The sequence below is a fragment of the Carettochelys insculpta genome, chromosome 3 (assembly GCF_033958435.1).
Source record: "Carettochelys insculpta isolate YL-2023 chromosome 3, ASM3395843v1, whole genome shotgun sequence".
Lineage (NCBI taxonomy): Eukaryota > Metazoa > Chordata > Testudines > Carettochelyidae > Carettochelys > Carettochelys insculpta.
Window position 1 is genome coordinate 27,158,085 of NC_134139.1, and position 21,895 is coordinate 27,179,979.

Consider the following 21,895-nt stretch of genomic DNA (forward strand, 5'->3'; position numbering starts at 1 on the left):
CAGTTACTAGGAAGGGAGTTAATTACACTTGATCATAGCCAAAAGGCCGAATTCCACTTCTATAACAACCTCATTCAGATCTTCAGCACAATTCAGATAAGTGCATGGCAAGAATGGTGCCCTTAGTTTCAACTCCCTGAGCTGCTGTCAGACAATAAGCTGTTCTTCATTAGAAAAATTAAAATGATCAGAAAAATGATCTCCTTTGTCTTACATACACTTTAGTGACAACTGGCCAGCTCATTATATTTGGGAGCCTGACTGGTCTACCATAACCCCCATTTTCAGTTATCTATAACAGCTATTAAAAATCCCACTCTTGTCTCAATCTTGGCATATTTTCAGTGACTTTTTTTTCTCTCTCAGAAATTTGAAAGAAAGATTCAGATTCGTCCTATACAGATTTGGTGAATTAGCTCATAATGTCTTTTTTAGCTGGATGGAAGGGGAAAGACTATAAAAAGCTAAGACAGTTCACTTTGAAAAGTAGGCACATAGCAACCACTCAAAAATATACATTTCCTAATGCTATTTACGTGCTATTCCTACTCACTTCTACCTCATGCCAAATTCTCTTTGGCTTCATTGGAAATTTATGAGCTTCTGTGCATATTAAGGGCTCGGATGTCTTTTAAGGCACAACTAGGGGGTGAGGTGAACATTCAGAGGCACAGCTTGCTCTGCAAGGCACAATGACACCTGGAACTAGGGCTCAGCAAAGGGCAGGGAAAGAGTGCCCTATGTTGGATGCTAACCATGTCAAATAGAGACAAGGCCACAGTCCTCGCTCTTTACCCGTACTCCCTACCCACTTTAGGATGACTAAGACTCAGAGAACACTAGTGTAACACTCTAGACAAAGGTAAGGCACATCTCCCTCTTGTAGCTAGTCCACATAGAGGGCAATGGACTACTGATATCTGACGGTAGCTTTTACTTCGCCGGCTCTTTTGGTTGAGGCATGTGCTTTTGGTGTGGAAGATCCAAGGGTTAAAGCTGGGCTCATGACACATGGGCTGTGTTATTACACTAGCCAGGAGCTGCTTTTCTGAAGAGGAATAACAGGAAGACAAGCTTTTGGAGTCCTCCTCCACTTTCCTGCTCTAACAATGGTCAGATGTAGCTGTGCACAGAGCACCCATTCCAAAATGGCTGTGTGAATAAAGGCTCCCAAGTTTGAAAGAATGCCTATTAGCACAGTAAACCTCAGCTTTCCTGCAGTGGGGTGAGCTAGGTTCTGAGGCCCTTTGCTGGTGGCCTAGTGATCCTGCCACACCCTGTCCCAGAAAAGGACAATAGAGATGTCCTCTGAAGTGCTAGGGGAGATTGTTTTGAAAGCAGCCAATCAGGCCCAGCAAGCTAGTATGAAGAGAGCTGCCAAGCCAAACCCAGTCCAGTTCTGTGCTGGAGGTGGAGGAGATGGTGATCTTGGCCAGCTGTTGGGATTCTATGGGGTCAAAGCCCTGTAACAGTAAAGCCCTGTAATGCTGGGACCATGAGAAAGTGGCCCAGGGAATTATAGCAGCAGCAGCATCGATATTTAAAGAGATGCTGCAGACAACTGCTATCTATGGGGGTCCCTCGGCTGGGACCCAGAGTAGAGCGTGGGCCCGGGGCCTCCCAAGTCCAATTAGCCACCAGGGTGGTGGGACGTGGCCTAGACAGTGAGTCATCTCATAGTGAGGAACAGATCTATAGTGACCCAGCGGAAGGGCTGAAGGCAGAAAGGCCCTAAAATGGCAAGATGTTGCCTCAAGGGAGGCAACACTGGGAACTGCTCCATTCCAGAGCAGAGCCAAACTGATACACTACAAAGACACTGAGAGAGGTCTCTGTTGTATGTGTGCCTTGGAAGGGGTTTGCCTTGTTATGTGAACTACAGATTGTGTGTAAGTGGGCCCAGAGGACTGAATCACCAAAGAGTCGCCATTGACAGAGTGCAGGGGCATGCTCTCAGCCAGGAGGCACGTGTGAGAGGTGAGTGTACCCCATTACAGTTCCTCCCCAAACAAATAAATGGCTGGGGAGGGGGCGGTGCATGTGTGTGTGTGTGTGTGTGTTGTTTTCCATGATCTAAATGTGCAGTTGCATGAATTTTGCACTTTGTCGGAAATCCCCACAGCACGGGATATAAGAAACCCCTGGGAATATCAGATGACAAAACAATTCTTTTTCCTGATATAAGACATGTTTCAAAAACTTTAAATCTGTAGTTGAAAACTGTACGAAATAATTATTTCTGAAATAAAGGCATTCCTAGAAAAGGCTCACATCTCCTGCAAGCCACAGGTTCTGCAACTGGGTCTGCACTGCTGACTTTCACACAGACTGCTTCCTCAAGCCTGCCACAGGATATTTATGCTAAAATGATGGCATTTATATTGCTAATCTCTGCAGTCCTTGCACTGTAGTTTTCCAACAAAATATAATTCTTTCAATATTAGATGTGTGCGCTCACTACGTGCACTGATGCAAGTTTTTCCCTTAGTGAAACAAACAAAAGGAAGTTTTTCTTCATATGGGCAACCTGTGGAACGCCTTTCCAGAGGATGTTGTGAAGACCAGGACTTTATCAGGGTTTAAAAAAAGAACTAGATAAATTAATGGAGGTGAGGTCTATCAATGCTTATTCACTAGGATGGGTGGGAATGGTGTCCTTAGCTTCTGCCAGAGACTGAAAATGGATGACGGGAGAGGGATCATTCAATGGTTACCTGTTCTATTCACTCCCTCTGGAATATCTGGCTTTGGTCACTGTTGGAAGACGGGATAGTGAATTAGATGGACCTTTGGTCTGATGCAGTGTGCCCATTCTTATGTAAGCAATACTCAAAAATATGTTCCAGGTGCTCTTTGGTGGCTCAAAAACTGAAGAGCAATTCAAGAGGGTGCCTCCTCCCATTTTATTTTTATTAATCCAATTATCTTTAAATCAGTGTCTTTTGCGGGTGGGGTGCTGACTCAGGGTTCTTAACATTTGAGGATAGCAATACTGAAGATGAGCTGGTGGCTTTACTGCAGCTCTTAGTGGTCACATGACCATATCACAGGAAGTCCCTATCCCTGAATTAGGTTACTAATGGAATTTTGGTTTGAGCTGATCAAGGGGAGAGAAGTGGGGAGATTCTAGTTTAAGATGTAAAGTACTTTGTGCTACTGAATTGTTTAATGCTTCTGAAAACTGTATTTTCAACCAATCTAATATGGAGGAGAAAAAAAATCCCAAGGAAACCCATCCACCACCACAACTGAGTGATGCACGTTAGCAAAATGAACATAAATCCAATTAGCCATTCAACTTCCAGCTGAGCACTCTAGGTCAGGGTTGAAGCACAGCACCACGTTAAGGTGGGAAGCCTGCACGCTCTGTACAAGCTCTACAGATAAAGAGAGGACTTTGGTTTCCGGTGCTGTCATTAGTGTTTTCCATGAGCACTTAAATTCACTGACAAATTACCTTTATTTAACTAGTATACTTTGTGCAAAACTGGTTAATTCCACAACCTAAAAAATACTGTGTTTTTTCTAGCATATAAATCTCAGACCTTGACATACGAAGAATGCTTGGCAGATACAACAAGAAACTCAGCCAATGTAGATGTCAAAGGTATTTGCTGAGTTTCTACTCAGCTAAGAAATTAATACCTTATCCATACTCAAAAGGAATGTGATTTTTGTAGTGTAACATGTGGTCCATAAGGAGCTGATGAAAGTTGGTATTATGGATTTTGTTAAGAACGCTGTACTTGGTTCGATTTACACTTATGTCATAGAAATTATCCTCAGAGTGCTACAACTTCAAACTGAAAACAGCCCACAAAGCTTGAATCTAGTAAATTCACTGAATTTACTGGAGGGGAAAAAGAAAAACAATATATACATAAAGTTAATAGACTTGGGTTTAAAAGTAGCTAAAAACTAGAGGAATTATCTTAGGTGAGATTCCCTTCATCTCTGAAGAACTTTTTGTTAGCTGACAGCATATAAGCCTGTGCAGAAAATTATTTTTTTTCTAAACATAGTGCGCTTTATTTGTCATTCCTCTGTGCCTTGTCAAGTTATTTACATCCATGTACAGTACAGCACCAAATCAGAACGATGGCATTTACAACCAATGTGCAAATATGTAAGGGCCAGGTCCTCTGTTGATAAAAGCTGGCATAGCTCCATTGAAGTCAATGCAGTTATGCTGATTTACAACCCATACATGACTGACCCATGTGAAAGGCAATGGGAAATAAGGTCTATTGAGCGTTTGTTTAAATGGGGTGCGGCTACACTAGCCATGCACTATTTCAACATTGAAATCTACGTTACGTGATGAGACATCAAAATCGCTATTCCTATCCAAAGATGGGAATAGCGCCCTACTTCGACGTTGAATGTTGAAGTAGGGCGCATGTAGATGATCTGTGTCCCCGCTACTTCGAAATAGCGGGATCCTCCATGGTGGCACTCAGGTGAGGAGTAGAGACACTCTGTCCAGCCCCTGCAGGGCTCTATGGTCCCCGCGCGCAGCAGTCCTTAAAGCACCATGGACCCGGACTTCCTGTGGCAGGAAGCTAAGAGCGTGCAGGCAGCAGCGCACACACGTGCTAGCCCTGCACGCACTCCAGAGGCCCTGAACATCCCAACCAGCACCATGCCATCCAGCCAGCCCCCAGCGCGCCCCTCAGGGCTACCCCCTGAGGGGACCCAGGCACCCCTGGCAGCCAAACAGGGCATCAAAAAGAGGCTCTGGGGTGAAGAGGAGGTGCTCCATGTGATGGGGAGCAAGCAGTGGAATCCAGAAGCGTTTGCCCAACTGGCCGAGGGCCTGGCCATCCGGGGTCACCCTGTCTGCACTCCGGATCACTTCTGGAGCAAGGTGAAGGAGTTATGGTAGGGTTACACCCGGGCCCAGGACTCGGCCAGCTGGTCTGGGGCTGCCCCCACCGCTTGCCCCTATTACAGGGAACTCAGGGCCATCCTGGGCCCCTGGGACACCACCTCCCCCGCCACCAGCTACCCTTGACACCACAGCCAACAAGCCCCAGCAGGCCTCAGAGCCAGAGGCCAGCCCCGCACTCTGGGGCCCGCCCGAGTAGCCCCCGCCTCGGGATGGTGGGGGGGCGTCCAGCAGCTGGGGGGGGGAGCTTCTCATAGACCTCCCCTCCCGGAGCACCAGCCAGGTGTCCACCCACTAGGGTTCCCCCGACTGCAGCAATGGACGGTCAAGTACGTATCCCACAGGGCACACACCCCCCAGGCCCCAGGGCGGGGGCACCACACACGACTGGGAGCCTCACACATCCCCCAGCGGACCCCAATCTGCAACCGCCCGGCCACAGCATGGTCCCAGGACAGCAGCACAGCCATCAGCGCCCGTCAGCACCCACACCCATGGACAGCACCATGCCCTAACCCCGGGGATGCGGGGGGGCATGCAATGGGGGACACCCAACAGGGACTCCACACCCACTGACGGGGATGGAGACCCAGCACCCAAGGGGGGGTGGGGGGAATGGGCCATGGGCCAGGGCACCATACTAACAGCCTTCCCCTCCCTCTCTGCAGCTGCACCATCCGAGGCCCCGGGCAGCCAGGCACCCTCCGTGGTCCCCGAGAGCCTGCGGGAAGTCAGTCACCACCAGCACCCGGGGACACCCCCAAGGCCAGTGGCACCGTCATGCCACCGACAGACCCAGGGGATGGCCCCCATGAACCCCCGCTTCTGGTGGCTCTCCGGCGGCAGATGGAGGTGGCTGAGGAGAGACTCTAGTTCGACCGGGGGGAGTCCACCTGGAGCTGGGAGGAATTCATGGGGGTATTCTGGGACATAGCTGGGTCGATCCGGGAGGCTGTCGCCTGGTTCCCGCCCCCCACTGCCCCGCCTGCCACCCCACCTGCTGTGCCCCCTGCCATGCTGCCTGCCAGCCCCCCCAGGACTGGAGGCCACTGGGGCTGAAGACTGGCTGGTGGAGGCATCCCGGCCATACCTGCCAGTCCTCCCAGCCCCCAGCCGGTCGTACCGGGGACCATGGACAGAGAGGGGTGGGGTGTCACGACCCGTACCCACCCATGGTAGCGTCCCTCTATACCCACCCCAGACTGATGGGCCGATGGCCAAGCCATCCGCTGGGCCTCCCATTTGTATACAGTTGTCCCCCACACCCCGTGTATAGTTGTTCGCCTTGTATATAGTTGTCCTCCTTTGTATACTGGTTGCAGTTTTGGTTGTGCACATAACACAGTTACCAGTTTTCAATAATTCAGTTTTATTTGCCAAAGAACCTGAGAGGTGTGCTTGTTGGGGGGGGGATGGTGTGTGGGTGGTGGGGGTGGTGTGCGGGCAGTGTGTGTGGTCGGTGGTGCCCTCTGGGGAAGTCCAGGGAGGTGCTAAGGGGGTCTGATCAAAATGGGCCCACAGGGCCTCGCAGACCTGTACCCCCTAGCAGTGGGCCTGGCGACTGGGTGTGGCAGCCGGCTGGGAGAAGCCCGTACCGGCGTTGACTCCCCACTCCTGGATGAAGGCCTCCCCCTTGCTCTTGACAATGTTGTCGAGCATGCAGCATGCGCCCACAACCTGGGGGATAGTCTGGAGGCTGAGGTCCAGGAGGCCAAGGAGGCACCAGCAGTGGCCCTTCAGATGGCTGAAGGTCCGCTCCACCACCTGGCGGGTGTGGTTCAGGTGGGCGTTGAACCGCTCCTGGCTGGCGTTGAGGTGGCTGGTGTACAGATGCATGAGCCAGGGCTAGAGGGTGTAGGCTGCGTCTGCCACGAGGCAGAGGGGCATGGTGGTGTCCCCCAGAGGGATCTCCCTCTGGGGGTGTAGGTCCCTGCCTCCAGCCCGCGGCACATGCCCAAGTTCCGGAAGACAAGGGCGTCATGTGTGCATCCGGGCCAGCCCACGCAGACATCGTGGAAGTGGCTCTGGCTGTCCACCATGGCCTGCAGGACCATGGAGTGGTAGCCCCTCCGGTTGATGTATCTTCCTCTGCTGTGGTCCGGGGCGCGGATGCGGATGTGGGTCCCATCCAGGGCCCCGAAGCAGTTTGGGAACCCATGGCGGCAAATCCAGTGACAGCTGCCTCCAGGTCCCTGAGTCGGAAAACCATCTGCAGCAGCATGGCATGGAGTGCATGGACCACCTGTGGGGAGGGAACACAAGAGCCCATGAGGGTGTGCAGTGTGCCCCAGGCCCCTCCCCGTCAGCCCCCCCCCCAGGCACTTCCCCAGGTACCCTTTCGCCCAGCCCCTCCTCCTCAGCCCCACACCCAGGCCCCCAGGCCCACCCCCACACCTCCCCCTGAGTGAATGCCCAGGCCTCCTTACCTCCATGATGATGGCCCCAGCCGTGGCCTTTCCCGCTCCAAACTGGTGCCCCATGGAGCGGTAGCTGTCTGGAGTGGCCAGCTTCCAGACAGCTATTGTGACCCTCCTCTCGACGGGGACAGCGCGCCGCATCCGTGTGTCCTGGTGCCTCAGTGCAGGGGTGAGCCACTGGTAGAGCTCCAGGAAGGTCTGCCGGCACATGCGGAAGTTCTGCAGCCACTGGTCATCATCCCACTCCCACCACTTGGAGCTGGTTGGGTAGTTCCAGAGGTGGGAGAGCACCCGGCGGGGAGAGGAAGAAGGGAGCCTGGTGGTCAGGGGCGTCCCTGTCTGCCCCCTGGGAGGACTCCTCTGCCAGGAGGTGCTGGGTGGCCTCCCGTGTAGCACCTAGCAGGGCACCTGCTCCCTGGGTGACTACGTGGAGGGCTTCCAGCTGCTGCTGGAGGTCCATGGCTGCTGTGCGTCGGTCTGCGAGAGTGTGGCTAGCGCACTGCGGACCTCGTGCTGTGCAGGTCGGGTGTGTCTGGGAGGGGCCCCTCAAGGGAGCTTGCTGTTGCCCCAGAAGGGCTAGTTCAGCCTGTGACCCCATCCACAGGCTTTTCTGGCCCCTTATTTCAACAGTGCGTGCTTGTGTGTGTGGACGCCCTGCATTTCCTTCTGGGGCAGCTCCTTTCGACATTGCCCGTTGCTACTTCAACATTGGACGTCGACAGCACCAGCCCTGGAGGATGTGTAGACGATATGCATCTAAGTAGCCTATTTCGATGTTCTTACTTCAAAATAGGCTTCTTTGACATAGTGTGCGAGTGTAGACGTAGCCATGGTGACATCATCTAATCTTTTTACACAAGTGAAGTTTTATTTTAAAACCAAAACAAATCTGTAGTTCATCTTTATTCTAATATATGCCAACCAACCCCCCTAGGTTACATTTCTTGGGCATCAAGGCAATTGTTCAAGAACAAAATCCCATAGAAGTGGCTAATATGCCCATTTTGTTTTAAGGCTATTCATAAAATTCACCAGAATCCGAGCCTAACATATAATCATACAGCCTCTGTTCTAGTCAATGCATTTTTATGAGACGACTCCTGTTGAAATTTTGCTTTAGGGGCCAGAAAAATACCCCAGTTTATGTTGGCCAAGGCACAAACGGAACTCCTGGTTTTTACAGGAATTCTTATGGGCTAGATCTGAGAGTGCTACAAGGCCTGGTTTCAAAACAGGAGAGTGCAGATCCCTGGGTGTACAGGGAGGAAGCAGAGCGTGATAGCTGCACGTGACTGCAGGCACAAGGCTTTCTCACAGGACTCCCTCACCCTAGAATACAGTAGGCTGGATTGTAACAGGGGACTCCAAATTTGCTGCCAGACCAGATCACTGCCTGTCTGTAGGTCTGCAGTTGCTATGGGGCTTTGGGCCTCCACTCAGAACAGAATCTGAGTTGTAAACAGCTGATGTCTTTCTGAAAACAAAAACATCGTCTGGTTTTATGAACAAAATTCCCAGAAGGGGATGTGAACTGGTAGAAATGGCCCTTCCCTCACATCCTGCGTGCTCTTCCCTGCCTCCATCACAAATCATAGCCAAAAAGAGAAAGACAGAGACAGGGAGGGACTAGGTTTGCAGGCGCCAGGCCTCTCTGAGCACTGGCCCAGCCACTGGCTTCTTGCTGCTTTCAGAACAGACAGTGCTTGTCATTCAGGGGGTGGGTGCTTGTGTGCAGAGGGGAGGATTCTTTCTTTTCCCGGGAGCCGTTTCTCTGCCTGATGAGGAGGCAGTCTTGGTATAGCACTGAGAAAGAGATGAAGAGAGCAAGGGGACTAAGGAGGGACTTGTTTGGCGAAAATGCATTTACATTTTCTATCTACAGAGACCAGTTCTTCTTCTGAACAACATATCAAGAGCTAGTTTACGGAGCCGCATTTGGAGTAGAATTCTAGGATGATTCCCCTGCTGTCTGACTGCAGCGCATGGGGGCTCATTCTGTGGGGTTGGGAGCTGATGTTGGTGACTGTTCAGGCCAGAGGCTGATCTCATTTTATGTGAGCGACACCAGTGTAACTGACACCAGCTCTGAGACCTCTGTGTCTCTGAATGATATAAACTTTTTTTTAGAAAGCATCTGATCAGGATTATAGAATGACAGCAGCAGCCTACAGAGGCTGGAAATGCACAGGACAGGAGCTATCCAGGAAATATTTAGTTGGCGTTTAGAAATGTGTCTGCAAAATACACAGCTGTCACAACCTGCACACCCAAAACCCTACATCGCAAGCACAAATGCACAGGCCAATGGAAACACCTATACATTTTGCTGTTGCATTTGGAGATGACAGCTGAAATGTTTGTCTCATATCCAGCTGTGCAGCCCCTCTCCTGCCCATGCAGGGTTGCCTGCTGCAGCATATTTTTCAGGGCTTTCCCAATCTTATTTTAAATTAAATACACATAAACCTGTTAGTGAGTATTTCAAAGGAGTAGGCCACAGTATTAAAGACCTGAGAATCTGCGTCCTACAACAAAGAGACTTTAACATCAGCTTACAAAGGGAGACAGCTGAACTGGAATTTATTCTCCAATTCGACACTTTGCGCCTTGGCCTCAATAGAGATAGCAATTACCTTACGCATTACAAAGACAGCTTGCCCTCTTTGATATTCGTAGTGATCTCAGGCAAATCACTTAACTTAATAGACACTTGCAGCAAGTAATATCTGCCCTACCCTTTGCCCCTGCCCCCAGCAGATCTGTCAGTTTTCATTTCAGTTTTTGTTGTTGTTTTCTACCTCCCTGTTATATATTCATTGTACCAGTTCATTTTCAGTCCCATTTTCAGATCTGAAGAAGTGAGCCTGCCCACAAAAGCTCATCACCTAATAAATTATTTTGTTAGCCTTTAAAGTGCTACAAGACTGCTTTTTGTTTTTTGAAGCTGCAGATTAACACAGCTACCCCTCTGTGACTATTCATTTTAAATTATTTCATCTGCATTTTCTTCTTTCATGACTCCACTTTAGATGATTCTCTCCCACTGTGACAGACCTTCCCTGCTAAGATGAGCTACAGTGTCTCCTTTAGTTGTATTTCTATTTCAGTTCAGGAGCCAATTTTTATTTACTTTCTCTTGTGCTCTCAGTGATTCCCTCAGGGGCACAGGCAACTGGAAGATGGCATCTGCTTGACTTTAATGCAGAGGGACAAGAGACACAGCTGGATAGTGGGGAGGGGGAATTGGAGGAACTAAGTTTTTCCCAGTCTCATTCAGTTTACGTCAGGACCCTGTCCTCCCTCATTCAGTGAATTGGAGGATATTCAATATTTCTTTTTTGTTGTCTGCAAGCAGTGTGTGATCCTAGGCCTATTTATTGCATCCCATACAAACCCTGCACCGAATAAAGCAATATTATTAATTTCCTTCTCGGTGTTTATGGTGCTCTTAGTAGGATGCCTGAGTGTGTCACAAACATTAACCAAGCGATTATTTTGTTTCAGGAAGAAGGGTTCTTTCAAAAACGGAGTTTATTTTTGAAGGAACCCCATCTACACAGCTGTTTTGGCTTCTAGAAAAGGCTGTTCCAGAAGTGAGAGTGTGCCTCATTTGCATATCCTTGCACAAGATATGTAAATCCATGCCTCATTTTAACTCTGCCATGAAGCCTCTACGAGCTCCATGCCAGTCCCAAGCCTGGATGAAGGAGGAGGGTTGGTCAGATGAGTGTTGATGTGCTGACCGGCAACCAACAATACAAAAGAAATCTGGTGCAGCACAACTAAATGATAAAAGATGCCAGCTCGGACGTCACCTGGATAAACAAGGTCTGCAATACCAATCGAGTGATCGGGGTTGGGGCAATAAATTGGCTACCAAAAGAAAATTATAACTACCACATGTGCTATCCATTGGAACATGGAACATCCGAACACTGTGGGCACCTGGAAAATTAGAGCTGCTTTGGAAGGAGATGGAGAGATACCGATGCAATATACTTGGACTGGCAGAGATGCATTGGACGGCATCAGGAGAGATATGCAGTTGCAAAGTCATTTGGTCAGGAAATGAAACAAAGCGCAAAGCAGGAGTTGGATTCCTTCTTAGCAAAACAGCTAGAAGAGCATTACTATGATACAAACTGCTGAGTGCAAGAATGATGGTAGCAAGATTTGAAGCGAAACCGTTCAACATCGGAGTCATTCAGGTGTATGCACTCATGTCAGACAGTACGGAAAAAGAGATTGGGCTATTCTATAAAGACTTGACAAAGACGGTAGAGGAGATACCAAAGAAAAATGTTTTGATCATCAGAGGAGATTGGAATGCGAAGGTTAGAACAGATAACGAAGGTTGGGAAAGAGTCACCGGAAGGTTTGGATATGGAGAAAGAAACGAACAAGGTGAGAAACTACAAGAGCACAAGATAGTAATCTGCAACACGAGATTCCAACAGAAGGACTGTAGGAAGTGGACGTGGAGATCGAATGACGGGAAGTCCAAGAACATGATAGACATGATTTTGATAAGAAGAAGATGGATAACATCAGTACAGCAGTGCTGAACTTTCCAAGGAGTGGATATAGACTCAGACCACAGTCTAGTGATCACAAACATCAAGATAAAACTCAAAAGAAAATGTAAGGCACACTTTAAGAAAAGAAGAGATGTGGCGAGGCTATGCGAGGAAGAAACGGGGAATGTGTACAGAGCAGTGCTTGAAGAGAACATTAAGAATATCGCCACAGAAAAAGACCTAGATAAGAGAGTCGCAGGGATAGCCACCGCTATAGAAGAGGCAATTGAGCAGACTGTTCCAGAAGAAGAGAAGATCGATAAGAAGTGGATTACTCAGGAGACACTGAAGTTGGTTCAAGAGAAGAGAGCATTGAAGATCAGAAGAGATGTTTCTGAGATGGCGGAACAGCAATATAGGGTGAAATGCAATGAGGTAAGGAAAGCAGCCAGAAAGGATATGGAGAAATGTTTAGAGAAGCAATGTGAAGATATAAGCTGTGTCTACACGTGCACGCTACTTCGAAGTAGGGGCACTAACTTCGAAATAGCGCCCATCGCGGCTACACGCGTCGGGCGCTATTTCGAAGTTAACTTCGACGTTAGGCGGCGAGACGTCGAAGTCACTAACCCCATGAGGGGATAGGAATAGCGCCCTACTTCGACATTGAACGTCGAAGTAGGGACCGTGTAGACGATCCGTGTCCCGCAACGTCAAAATTGCCGGGTCCTCCATGGCGGCCATCAGCTGTGGGGTTGAGAGATGCTCTCTCTCCAGCCCCTGCGGGGCTCTATGGTCACCGTGGGCAGCAGCTCTTAGCCCAGGGCTTCTGGCTGCTGCTGCGGCAGCTGGGGATCCATGCTGCAGGCACAGGGTCTGCAACCAGTTGTCGGCTCTGTGGATCTTGTGTTGTTTAGTGCAACTGTGTCTGGGAGGAGCCCTTTAAGGGAGCGGCTTGCTGTTGAGTCCGCCCTGTGACCCTGTCTGCAGCTGTGCCTGGCACCCTTATTTCGATGTGTGCTACTTTGGCGTGTAGACGTACCCTCGCAGCGCCTATTTCGATGTGGTGCCGCGCAACGTCGAAGTTGAACATCGACGTTGCCAGCCCTGGAGGACGTGTAGACATTATTCATCGAAATAGCCTATTTCGATGTTGGCTTCACGTGTAGACGTAGCCATAGAGGGGTATTATGGTGAATATAAGACCAGGGAGGTGGCTGAGACAATTAGGAATATTAATAGGAAATGGCAACTGAAGCAGATGGCAGTCAAAGATGAGAACAAAGTAGTGCTCATGAACAGGGAGAAGATTGTGCAGCGATGGATGAGATATTGCACCAACCTATACAGAGCACAGTTGGAACCAAGTGTCTCAGAGAGACTGAGTGAAGAACTGAAAGAGAGATCTCCACCGATCATCGAGAGCGAGACTGATATTTCAAAGGAGGAAGTAGAGAAAGCAGTGAAATGACTAATGAACAACAAGAGCCCTGAAAATGATAAGGTTATGGGAGACACGATCAAATACAGTGGAGAAAGCATGATTCAGGAAATACACCGACTAGGTAATATAGCATGGAAAGAAGTGAAGATGCCTAAGGAATGGACAAGATCCGTGCTAGTGACAATACAAAAGAAAGGAAGTACATAGGAGTGCAAGAACTGCTGAATGATTGCCCTAATGAGTTATCTAGGCAAGGTGCTGATGATGATACTGACGGAGAAACTATGATCGGAGATAGAAGAACATATAGCAGATGAGCAAGCGGGGTTCAGAAAAGATAGAAGTACCATACAGCAGATATTGGCACAAAGACTGATAGCGGAGAAAGCTCGAGAAAGAACAAAAACGTATATACTTGCTTTATTGATTTTCAAAAGGCATTTGACAGTACAGATCAGAAAGTGACTTGGGCAGTGTTGGAGTCATACGGAGAGGATAGCAGATTGATATGGTTATTGAAAGATATCAATGACAATGCGGAGGCAGCAGTGAGAACATGCAGGGAGTTAGGAAGTTGGTTTAAAACAAGTAGAGGTATGAGACAAGGAGATCCAATATCGCCAAGTCTGGAGAGAGTGATGGACAAGATCAAGGAATGGGTAGAAGGGATATCTGTGCCTGGGAAAAGAATTAACAACTTGAGGTTCATGGATGATATAGTATCATTGAGGAGGATGAGGAGAAGCTAGCGAAAATGGTGCAGGTGCTAAACAAAGAAGGTAAGCGGTATGGACTGATTATGACCATTGATTAAACAAAAACAATGGTATTTGGAGATAAGAAAATAGGAAGGAAGATCGGTGTAGATGGTATTGAACTAGAAAATGCAGAGAAGTTCACATAACTGGGGAGCAACATAATGTATAATCTAGACTGTAAGAAGGAAATAGCGACTAGAATAGCAAAAGCAAGAGTAAGTTTGAAGGTGATGGATAAGGTCTGGAAAAGCAAAGCAATTTGCTTGGGAACGAAGCTGAGCATCTTGAAAATGTGTGTATTCAGCAGCATGTTGTATGGATGTGAGACATGGGTGATAACAAAAGATTCAAAAAGAAGAATATTGGCCTTTGAAAGGAACTGTTACAGAAAGATTCTGATAGGATGGATGCAGGTCACCAACAAGGAATTATATAGAAAGATACAGCCGAAAGAGAACCTGCTGCAGAAGGTTATAAAATGGAAGCTACAACTATTTGGGCATACTTGCAGAATGAGCAACGAACAAAAAAATCAAGACCCTGGAATTCGGCATAATGGACAGTTCGAATAGGAGAGGCAGACCCCACAGAGAATGGATAGACAATATAGTAGATTGTAGACTAGCTCCGCACCAAAAACTAAGCCACTCAGCACTGGACAGGGAAAGATGGAAGGAAATAGTGAGAGAGGCATCAGACGCCAACAGGCGCTGAGCCCATGGTTAATGATGATGAAGATGATGATGATGATGATGCCTCATTTGCATTTCCGATCTCACTCATTTGCATTCCCCTTTTAAAAGGGGAATGTAGTGTAGATTCAGCCATAATGTTTGATGACTTTCTAAGACTTTATAGACTTTTTCTCACCCTAAACCAGTCTGTTTTCCCCTGTCTAAAATAAAAGATGCCCCCAAAGATGCCTTCAGGAGCTAAGTATTCAAAGCAAAAAGGTCATCAGCAATCTAGTCTGCAGTAAGGGGCAAATTTGATGGGAAAATATCTGGAGAAGAATAACATATACTGGGCTTTGGGCAGTAGTGATCATCCCAATGCAGAAAAAATTGAGCAACAAACCATAAAAGATGGAAGTCTTATTACTGAGAAATTAGCTGATTTACCTGAAGATAAGGAATTGAAATGTGAGAAAAGTGATGGAGAATTGGCTAGTTTTCTTAGTGGCATAAAGTCACGTGACGATAAAGAGGAATGTGGCTCAAATGAAACAGAGAGTAGTAAGAAAAATCTTCTTTACTTGAGGAGGGAAACAAAGAAAAATCAGCCCCACCCTTCATGCCACGATGACAGAAACAAAAGTGAGAAGAATTGCTCACCAAAGACTGATACCTCAGACCCTGCTTTATGACTGGTGATCCTAAAAACTGCCCATATTGATTATACAGTTTTGAACGGTTTGGACAAAATCAAAGATATAGGTGCTGACTTTTCTTTTTTGTCAGAAATTCTTTTTAAGAAGTGTGTGTGTTTGCGAGGGGAACTCTGCCAGTTACAGGGGAGGTTATTTTCCACATATTTATACACTTCTTTCATATTCTAGTTATTGAATTTGTCTGTTTGTATCTTTACTGTTTTAATAATGATTCAATTGTTATGAACTACATAATGTCATTATCATGAATGTCAGTATATTAAAATTCTAGCAATCATCTTCAAGCTGTCTTCACTAATGTCCCAGTTTATGAAAATTATGTCTCACTGTAGCTTTCTGGATGAATCTGTCAGCAGTGTTATTTACATCTAGGTTCCTTGATGCTATTTGGGTACACATTAAGTACACCTACATTATTTGGTGGGTCTGTCTCTTTGATGACAAGGAAATTGTTATGTCCTCCAAAGCTGGAGAGTGAGTTCAGGAAGATACAAACACAGTGAGAAGGATATTTATGTATTTCAATGTCTCCAACATATCTTTCTTGATTCAGAACTAACTTAGACACCATCATTTTGTCTGTATAGTAGGGATTATACTTTACCATGTGCATTATTTTATATTTAATTTCATCTGCCATTTTGTTGCTAACTGACCCAGTTTTGTGAGATCCCTTTGTAACTCTTTGGCGTCTGCTGTGGCCTTAACTATCCTGAGTAATTTTGTATTATCAGCAAACTTTTTCACCTCACTGATCTTTTACGAATAAGTTGAACAGCACTGGTCCCTGTACCTAAACTGGAATACATTATTTATTCCTACCTTCTGTGTCCTAAAATCCAGATGTTTATCAATAATTGCCCCCATAAAATCTTTTGGATCCATTGGCCATACACCATCAACAACCAAGACCTGTAGGAACTGACTTACCAACTTCCTGCTAAAGAAGAAATCAGGAAGAGAAGATGGCTATGGATTGGACATATGCTTAGAAAACCAACCACCAACATCACAAAGCAAGTTAAGTTGGAACCCACAAGGATAAAGGAAAGAGAGCACCCAAGAAACACCTGGCATAGAGACCTGAAGGCAGACACTAAGAAGACAGGATGCACCTGATCAGAACTGGAAAAGATCACCCAGGACAGAGGACACTGGAGAATGATCATCAATCACCTGTGCTCCAAGATGTAGGAATGAAAGAGGCTTACTACTACTACAACCACCACCTGGCAATGTTATGATCATCTAATGATCCCTCAGTTACTTGAACGGCGAGCTCTTTGTTACCTGTTCTGCCTTCCTCTGTTCATAACCAAACTCCCCAGAGCACAAGTTCCGTAGAAATTAATACACATGCCCTCAACTCACATGTGCCCTCTTAAGCCACCCTCAAGTATAAAATTCAGAGGTTCAGACTTCAGGTGAGGGTACAGTACTTCTAGCTCCCTTAAATGGTGCCCTGGGGACAGGGATACCCTGACATCAGCACCCTATCCCACTCAACAGCAGTTGGCCAAGGGTTACAAGGCAGTAGATGGGAGCAAGAGAGCAAAGATCAGAGAAGAACTCAAGGTGCATGGTATTCAATAGATTACTGGCTGGCTACATGGCCATCCAGCTTAGAGGGAACTCAGCTCCTCAGATACATTGATGCACAGTTCAATTTTCTGATGTTAAAACATTCCAGTTATTCTTGAAATAAAACTGTTTGTATAAGTTAGAGGAAACAAATATTTTAATTTGCATATCTATGGCAGGAATAAACACATATTCAGATCCTAGTATGCAAATTTATCATCTTATATGAGAGGGATCAATCGTGCATACAAATCACACATGTAATTAATGAAATAGCCTACACATGCAATAGAAGTAAGTTAATCAAAAATCTAACAGGTTGGGAGGGGTGCACCAAAGATACTCCTTGACTGGAGGCAGTTTGGTCTTAGGCTGGACCCTGTTCCCCTCATTGTGACACGTTTGGTTACAGAGACTGTCACTTGATGTGTTGAAATAACGCTTAGCCTGCCTGCCCTCTGGGGCACTCCACCACCCTGTCCTGATGAGTTGGGCACTCCAGTCTCCTCCAGTGAGGGCACAGACCTGGGTCACAGTCCCCAGCAGAGCAACACAGTGAGATCAGCTCTTCTCTGGAAAGGCTCAGAGGGAGTTGAAACAGTACCCAGGTGCACAGCCCCAGTGTGGGAACAGAACCCTAGATAACTCCATCTTACTCTGTATAAAGCACAACGATTTCTAGCATCAAGTGATTTGGCCACACGTCTTGGCAGACCTAACCATGATCAAGGTTTACAGGAAAGCAGACGATTCACAGATCATTGTCCCAAATAATGAGGACATCAAATTCCTTGAGTATGACTAATGGCCCTCACTTAGCAAACAAGTTTAAACTTCATATATCTAACTTCAAATACAGGATTAATAGTCTCACAGGAGTAGCTGTGTTACTCTGTATCTTTGCAAAACAAAGCAAGCAGTCCTGTAGCACTTTAACCATTTTATTTATTAGGTAATGAGCTTTTCTGGGAAAGACCAACTTCCTCAGATTCTGGAGCAGAACAGAATCTAAATAAGTGGGTATTTCCCACAAAAGCTCATTACCTAATAAATAAAATGATTAGTCTTTAAGGTGCTACAGGACCTCTTGCTTCAAATACAGGAATGATACATGCACACAAATGGAATAAACACACTCAGCAGATTATAACATTTCTAATGGTACGTTACAAGATGTATTTTGCATAATCCATCTTCCATTTATGCATACTCACATTCATAAGCATATTTCCATAAAGAATATAGGGTGCAACCTCATTATTTCCATCCTTATGCCCAATTTATTACCTGTCTGCTTTGAAATCAAGCTGCTTAATCCTTTCCCATCTCACCACCTGGGTGCCAGCAGAAGGAGTGTTAAGAGTACAGGACAAATCCTCCTCCTGCTCTGAGACAGTGTGTTTGGCTCCATAGCAGTTCTGGCAGGTTCTGCTCAGCCTCTGCAGCCTTGACTGGAGCATATTCATGGCACATGGAATCTTTGGAGACTTTAGTTGCCAAACTCTAACACATCTCTATTGAGCAAATTTGACCTGCATTTTTTTAGGTCTTTAAGGGCGAAATTTGTCTGGATTTACAGAAGGATGGCAAGAAAAAAAATCACATCTGTGACATCCTTAGCCCCCTGCAACATCCCAGGTACCCATTCCACAGCACGGAGGTTCTGGCGCTTCTGTATGAAATGGTTGTGAGGGTTTTTTTCGTTTGTTTTGTTTTTTTAAAAACATGAGCTTATTTTTTCCACTGTTTTTTGTTCTGAAAATTGGCTTAACTGGTTTAGCTGAAAGCACTTAAAAACAAAATCTAATTCAGTTTCAGGTATTGAGCCAGCAAGGGAAATTTCATCATAAATAGTTAAAACGTTGGGAATGTGTAAGCAAGTAAAAAGAAGGATTTCTACTGGAAAGCATCAGGTACCCCGAACTACAGGTGGCATTACCTGAACTGCTTAGAATACAATTGTTTTTGAAACTGAAACTGTCTGTGGGACTCACATTTTCCAGCTACTTTAATTTATTTTATCCTTTGTATCATGCATTTATATATATAAAAACCACATCCCACAAGCCTTTGATTTCTATTGCCCTGCATTCTCCCTGCATGGCATCCAGAGCCAGCAACTGGCACCCCTGACTTAGTTAACTTTGAAATATAAGAACCATTTTTCATTTCCTTTTAAAAACCAAGTGTCTAGTCCTTCTTGACAAAAAAAAATACCCTGAAAGCATTAAAATTATATAAATCAAAGCAAACTGATCACTAGGGCTGAAAGGTTGTTTTTGACTTCCCTTAAGAAAACAGCATTTATTTTTCATCTCTTGAGATACATATTTCAGCTGTGCAAACAACGAACAATTCTAAGCAATCTAATAAACCCAGCAGTTAATATTTAAGAATTATCTAATAGGGAAGGGTGAATTATTCTTTAAATTATAACAGAAATAAAATACCATAAAATGACATAACTCACGATCACCAGCTGAGATAATTATGATCTCTCTAGAAACTGACATATATAATATGGCTTTATAGTTAGAGGAGGAATTATTCAAAGACTCTTGGGGCACTTTTTTTGAGGGAAAAGTGGAAACTCTTTTTTCCCAAAAACAAAATAAAAAGCCCCAACATGTTCACACAGCCAAGCAGGAAAATTCGAGCTAAGAGGCCTTTTCTCTTGAAATAATTACTTCAGCTCTGCAAACAAATTTTGCCTACAAAACCCCCTTTCAAGGTCCAAAAAGGTGTGTATGCACAAAGCACAGCTATTAGCAGCTCACGCAAACAGTCCTTTAGCAATGCTGTGGCTGTGTGAATGCAATTTTTCCATATTTTTTACTTAGACATTACAACATTGAAATAATTAACATTGAAAAAAAACACTGCAGTGTAGACATAACCTTAGAATTAAAAGTTAGAAAAGTAGTGTATTGTACGCAAAGGCAATGTTGAATATCCTTTAAGAGTCTCAGAGGGGAAACCATGTTAGTCTGCAGCATTGCAAAACAAAACAATCAGTCTTAGAGCACCTGAAAGACTAACAATTTTGTTTATTAGGTAATGAACTTTCGTGGGAAAGACCCACTTCTTCAGATTCATACCCATGACAGCTCATCACCTAATAAATAAAGTAGTTAAGTGGTGTCTGCACCACAGAGTTCTGTCGACAGAAGTCACTGTCGACAGATATTTCCCTGTCTACAGAAGATGTCCACACCTAACACAGGCTCCCCCGTCAATGCCCTCTGTCGACAGGGCACGGCCAACCTGCCTGGCCCTCTGTTGACAGAACAGCCAACTGGAAGCTCTGCAAATAGGGCAGCCTGGTGAACCAGAAGCCCCCTCTGTCAACAGAGGGCCCCCCCGGAGCATCTACACTATATTTAAGTCAACAGAATCTGTCAACAGAGGCACTATGCCTTGTACGGTGAAGACGGAACTCTGCTGGGAAAACTGCTGCAGTCTGTTGACACATTCTCAACAGAACACATTTATATTGTGGACGCTCCCTCATCTTGTTGACAGAAGGCCTCTTCTGTCTACAGAACTCTGTAGTGTAGACCCAGCTTTAGTGTTAAAAGTGCTACAGGGCGGCTTGCGTTGTCCTTTAAGAGTGAGCCTGTGCCATAAATGTAGAGTTGTATGTATTTCTTCAGAGTGGTGGAATTCATGACTCTGGTCCAGGTTCTTCATAGCCTATCTCGCCTTAGGCAGAGCAGATGGTGCATTAAGTAGCATGCCCCATATCCATGCAGAAAATGACAAGAAATCTGACTGGAGGTACTTGTCAGAATTATAATGGCTCCAAGCAATCAGGAAGAACAGAGAGAAGTGGTAGTGTGGCTAGTAAAGTGGAAGGGCTCTCCAAACTAATCATGATGCAATGTCCTGCTATATATTATGATACTGCATCCATATGTGAAGGCACCAAGTCCTGCTTATGCAATGTCACATCACTGACCTACAAATTAGTTTCAGGACATGGCAGAATAATTATTCTGGGGCTCTCTAGAGGTGTCTGCTGGGGACTGAGCAACCCCATAGACATAAGCCCTGGCCTGGGCGCAGGGCAGGAATCAGTTATGAGGCTCAGCACCTGATGCAAGGCTGAGCAAACAAACAGTATGCAGATGGTTTGCCCTGGTGGCAGGCACACCAGAAAGGCCATGTGGGTTTGGAGAGGCCAAGGGCTACCTCCCCAGGCCCACCCACTCCATTGCACCCCAGCCAAGCACCCTAACAGCAGCTGACGCTAGCTGCCAGTTGGCAGGGATCCAGGTCACAACACACTGACGCGGGTTCTGGCAAGGCATCCCCCAGGCTACTTCCTACCTTCAGTGCCATCAGTGTGGGGTCCCACTGGGGGTTGTCTAGAAGATCAGGCAAGTACATATCCACTGGGTAAGTGGCAGAGGGCAGGTCCAGAGATTCAGGTATGTCCATATTATTGGAGTAGGTGACTGATGGCAGACCTGTAGGCTTGGGCAGGTCCCGGACCTCTGGGTAGCTAGCAGGTTCACAGGCTCAGGCAAGTCTGGGACCTCTGAGTAGCAAGCTCACATCCAGTCAGGGGGCCCAGGTAGATCAGGGACCCCACAGGTAGTTGGCATGCAGCAGGCCCAGCACACGTCTGGGATCAGGGCAGCTGGCAGACCTATCTGGCCTGGTGTCTTCAACACCAGCACTCAGGAGCCCAGCTGGAGCCCATTGCTTGGCTTAGAGGCTGCCCTTTTGATGAGTCCAGGCCCTGCCTTTGGCATTTCCTGCCTTGTGTGCCAGTCTCTGGGAGGGTGGGGCACAGATGCTCTGTGTCCACCCACCAAGGCCTCGGGGAGGCTCCCTCTGCTTCAGGGGTGGGGCAAGGCCACAGGACCTTGCTACAGGCTCTCTGCAACTCTGTTCC

General features: G+C 46.6%; 1 long non-coding RNA gene across 1 annotated transcript in view; it reads right to left on the reverse strand.

Moving 5' to 3' along the window:
* Positions 1–21,349, reverse strand: part of LOC142010226 (uncharacterized) — a 36,787-nt gene extending 15,438 nt beyond the window's left edge. The window contains exon 1 of the long non-coding RNA XR_012644734.1: positions 21,325–21,349. This is a non-coding gene — a long non-coding RNA (uncharacterized LOC142010226). The remainder of the gene's footprint in view (positions 1–21,324) is intronic.
* Between the last annotated feature and the right edge of the window lie 546 nt (positions 21,350–21,895).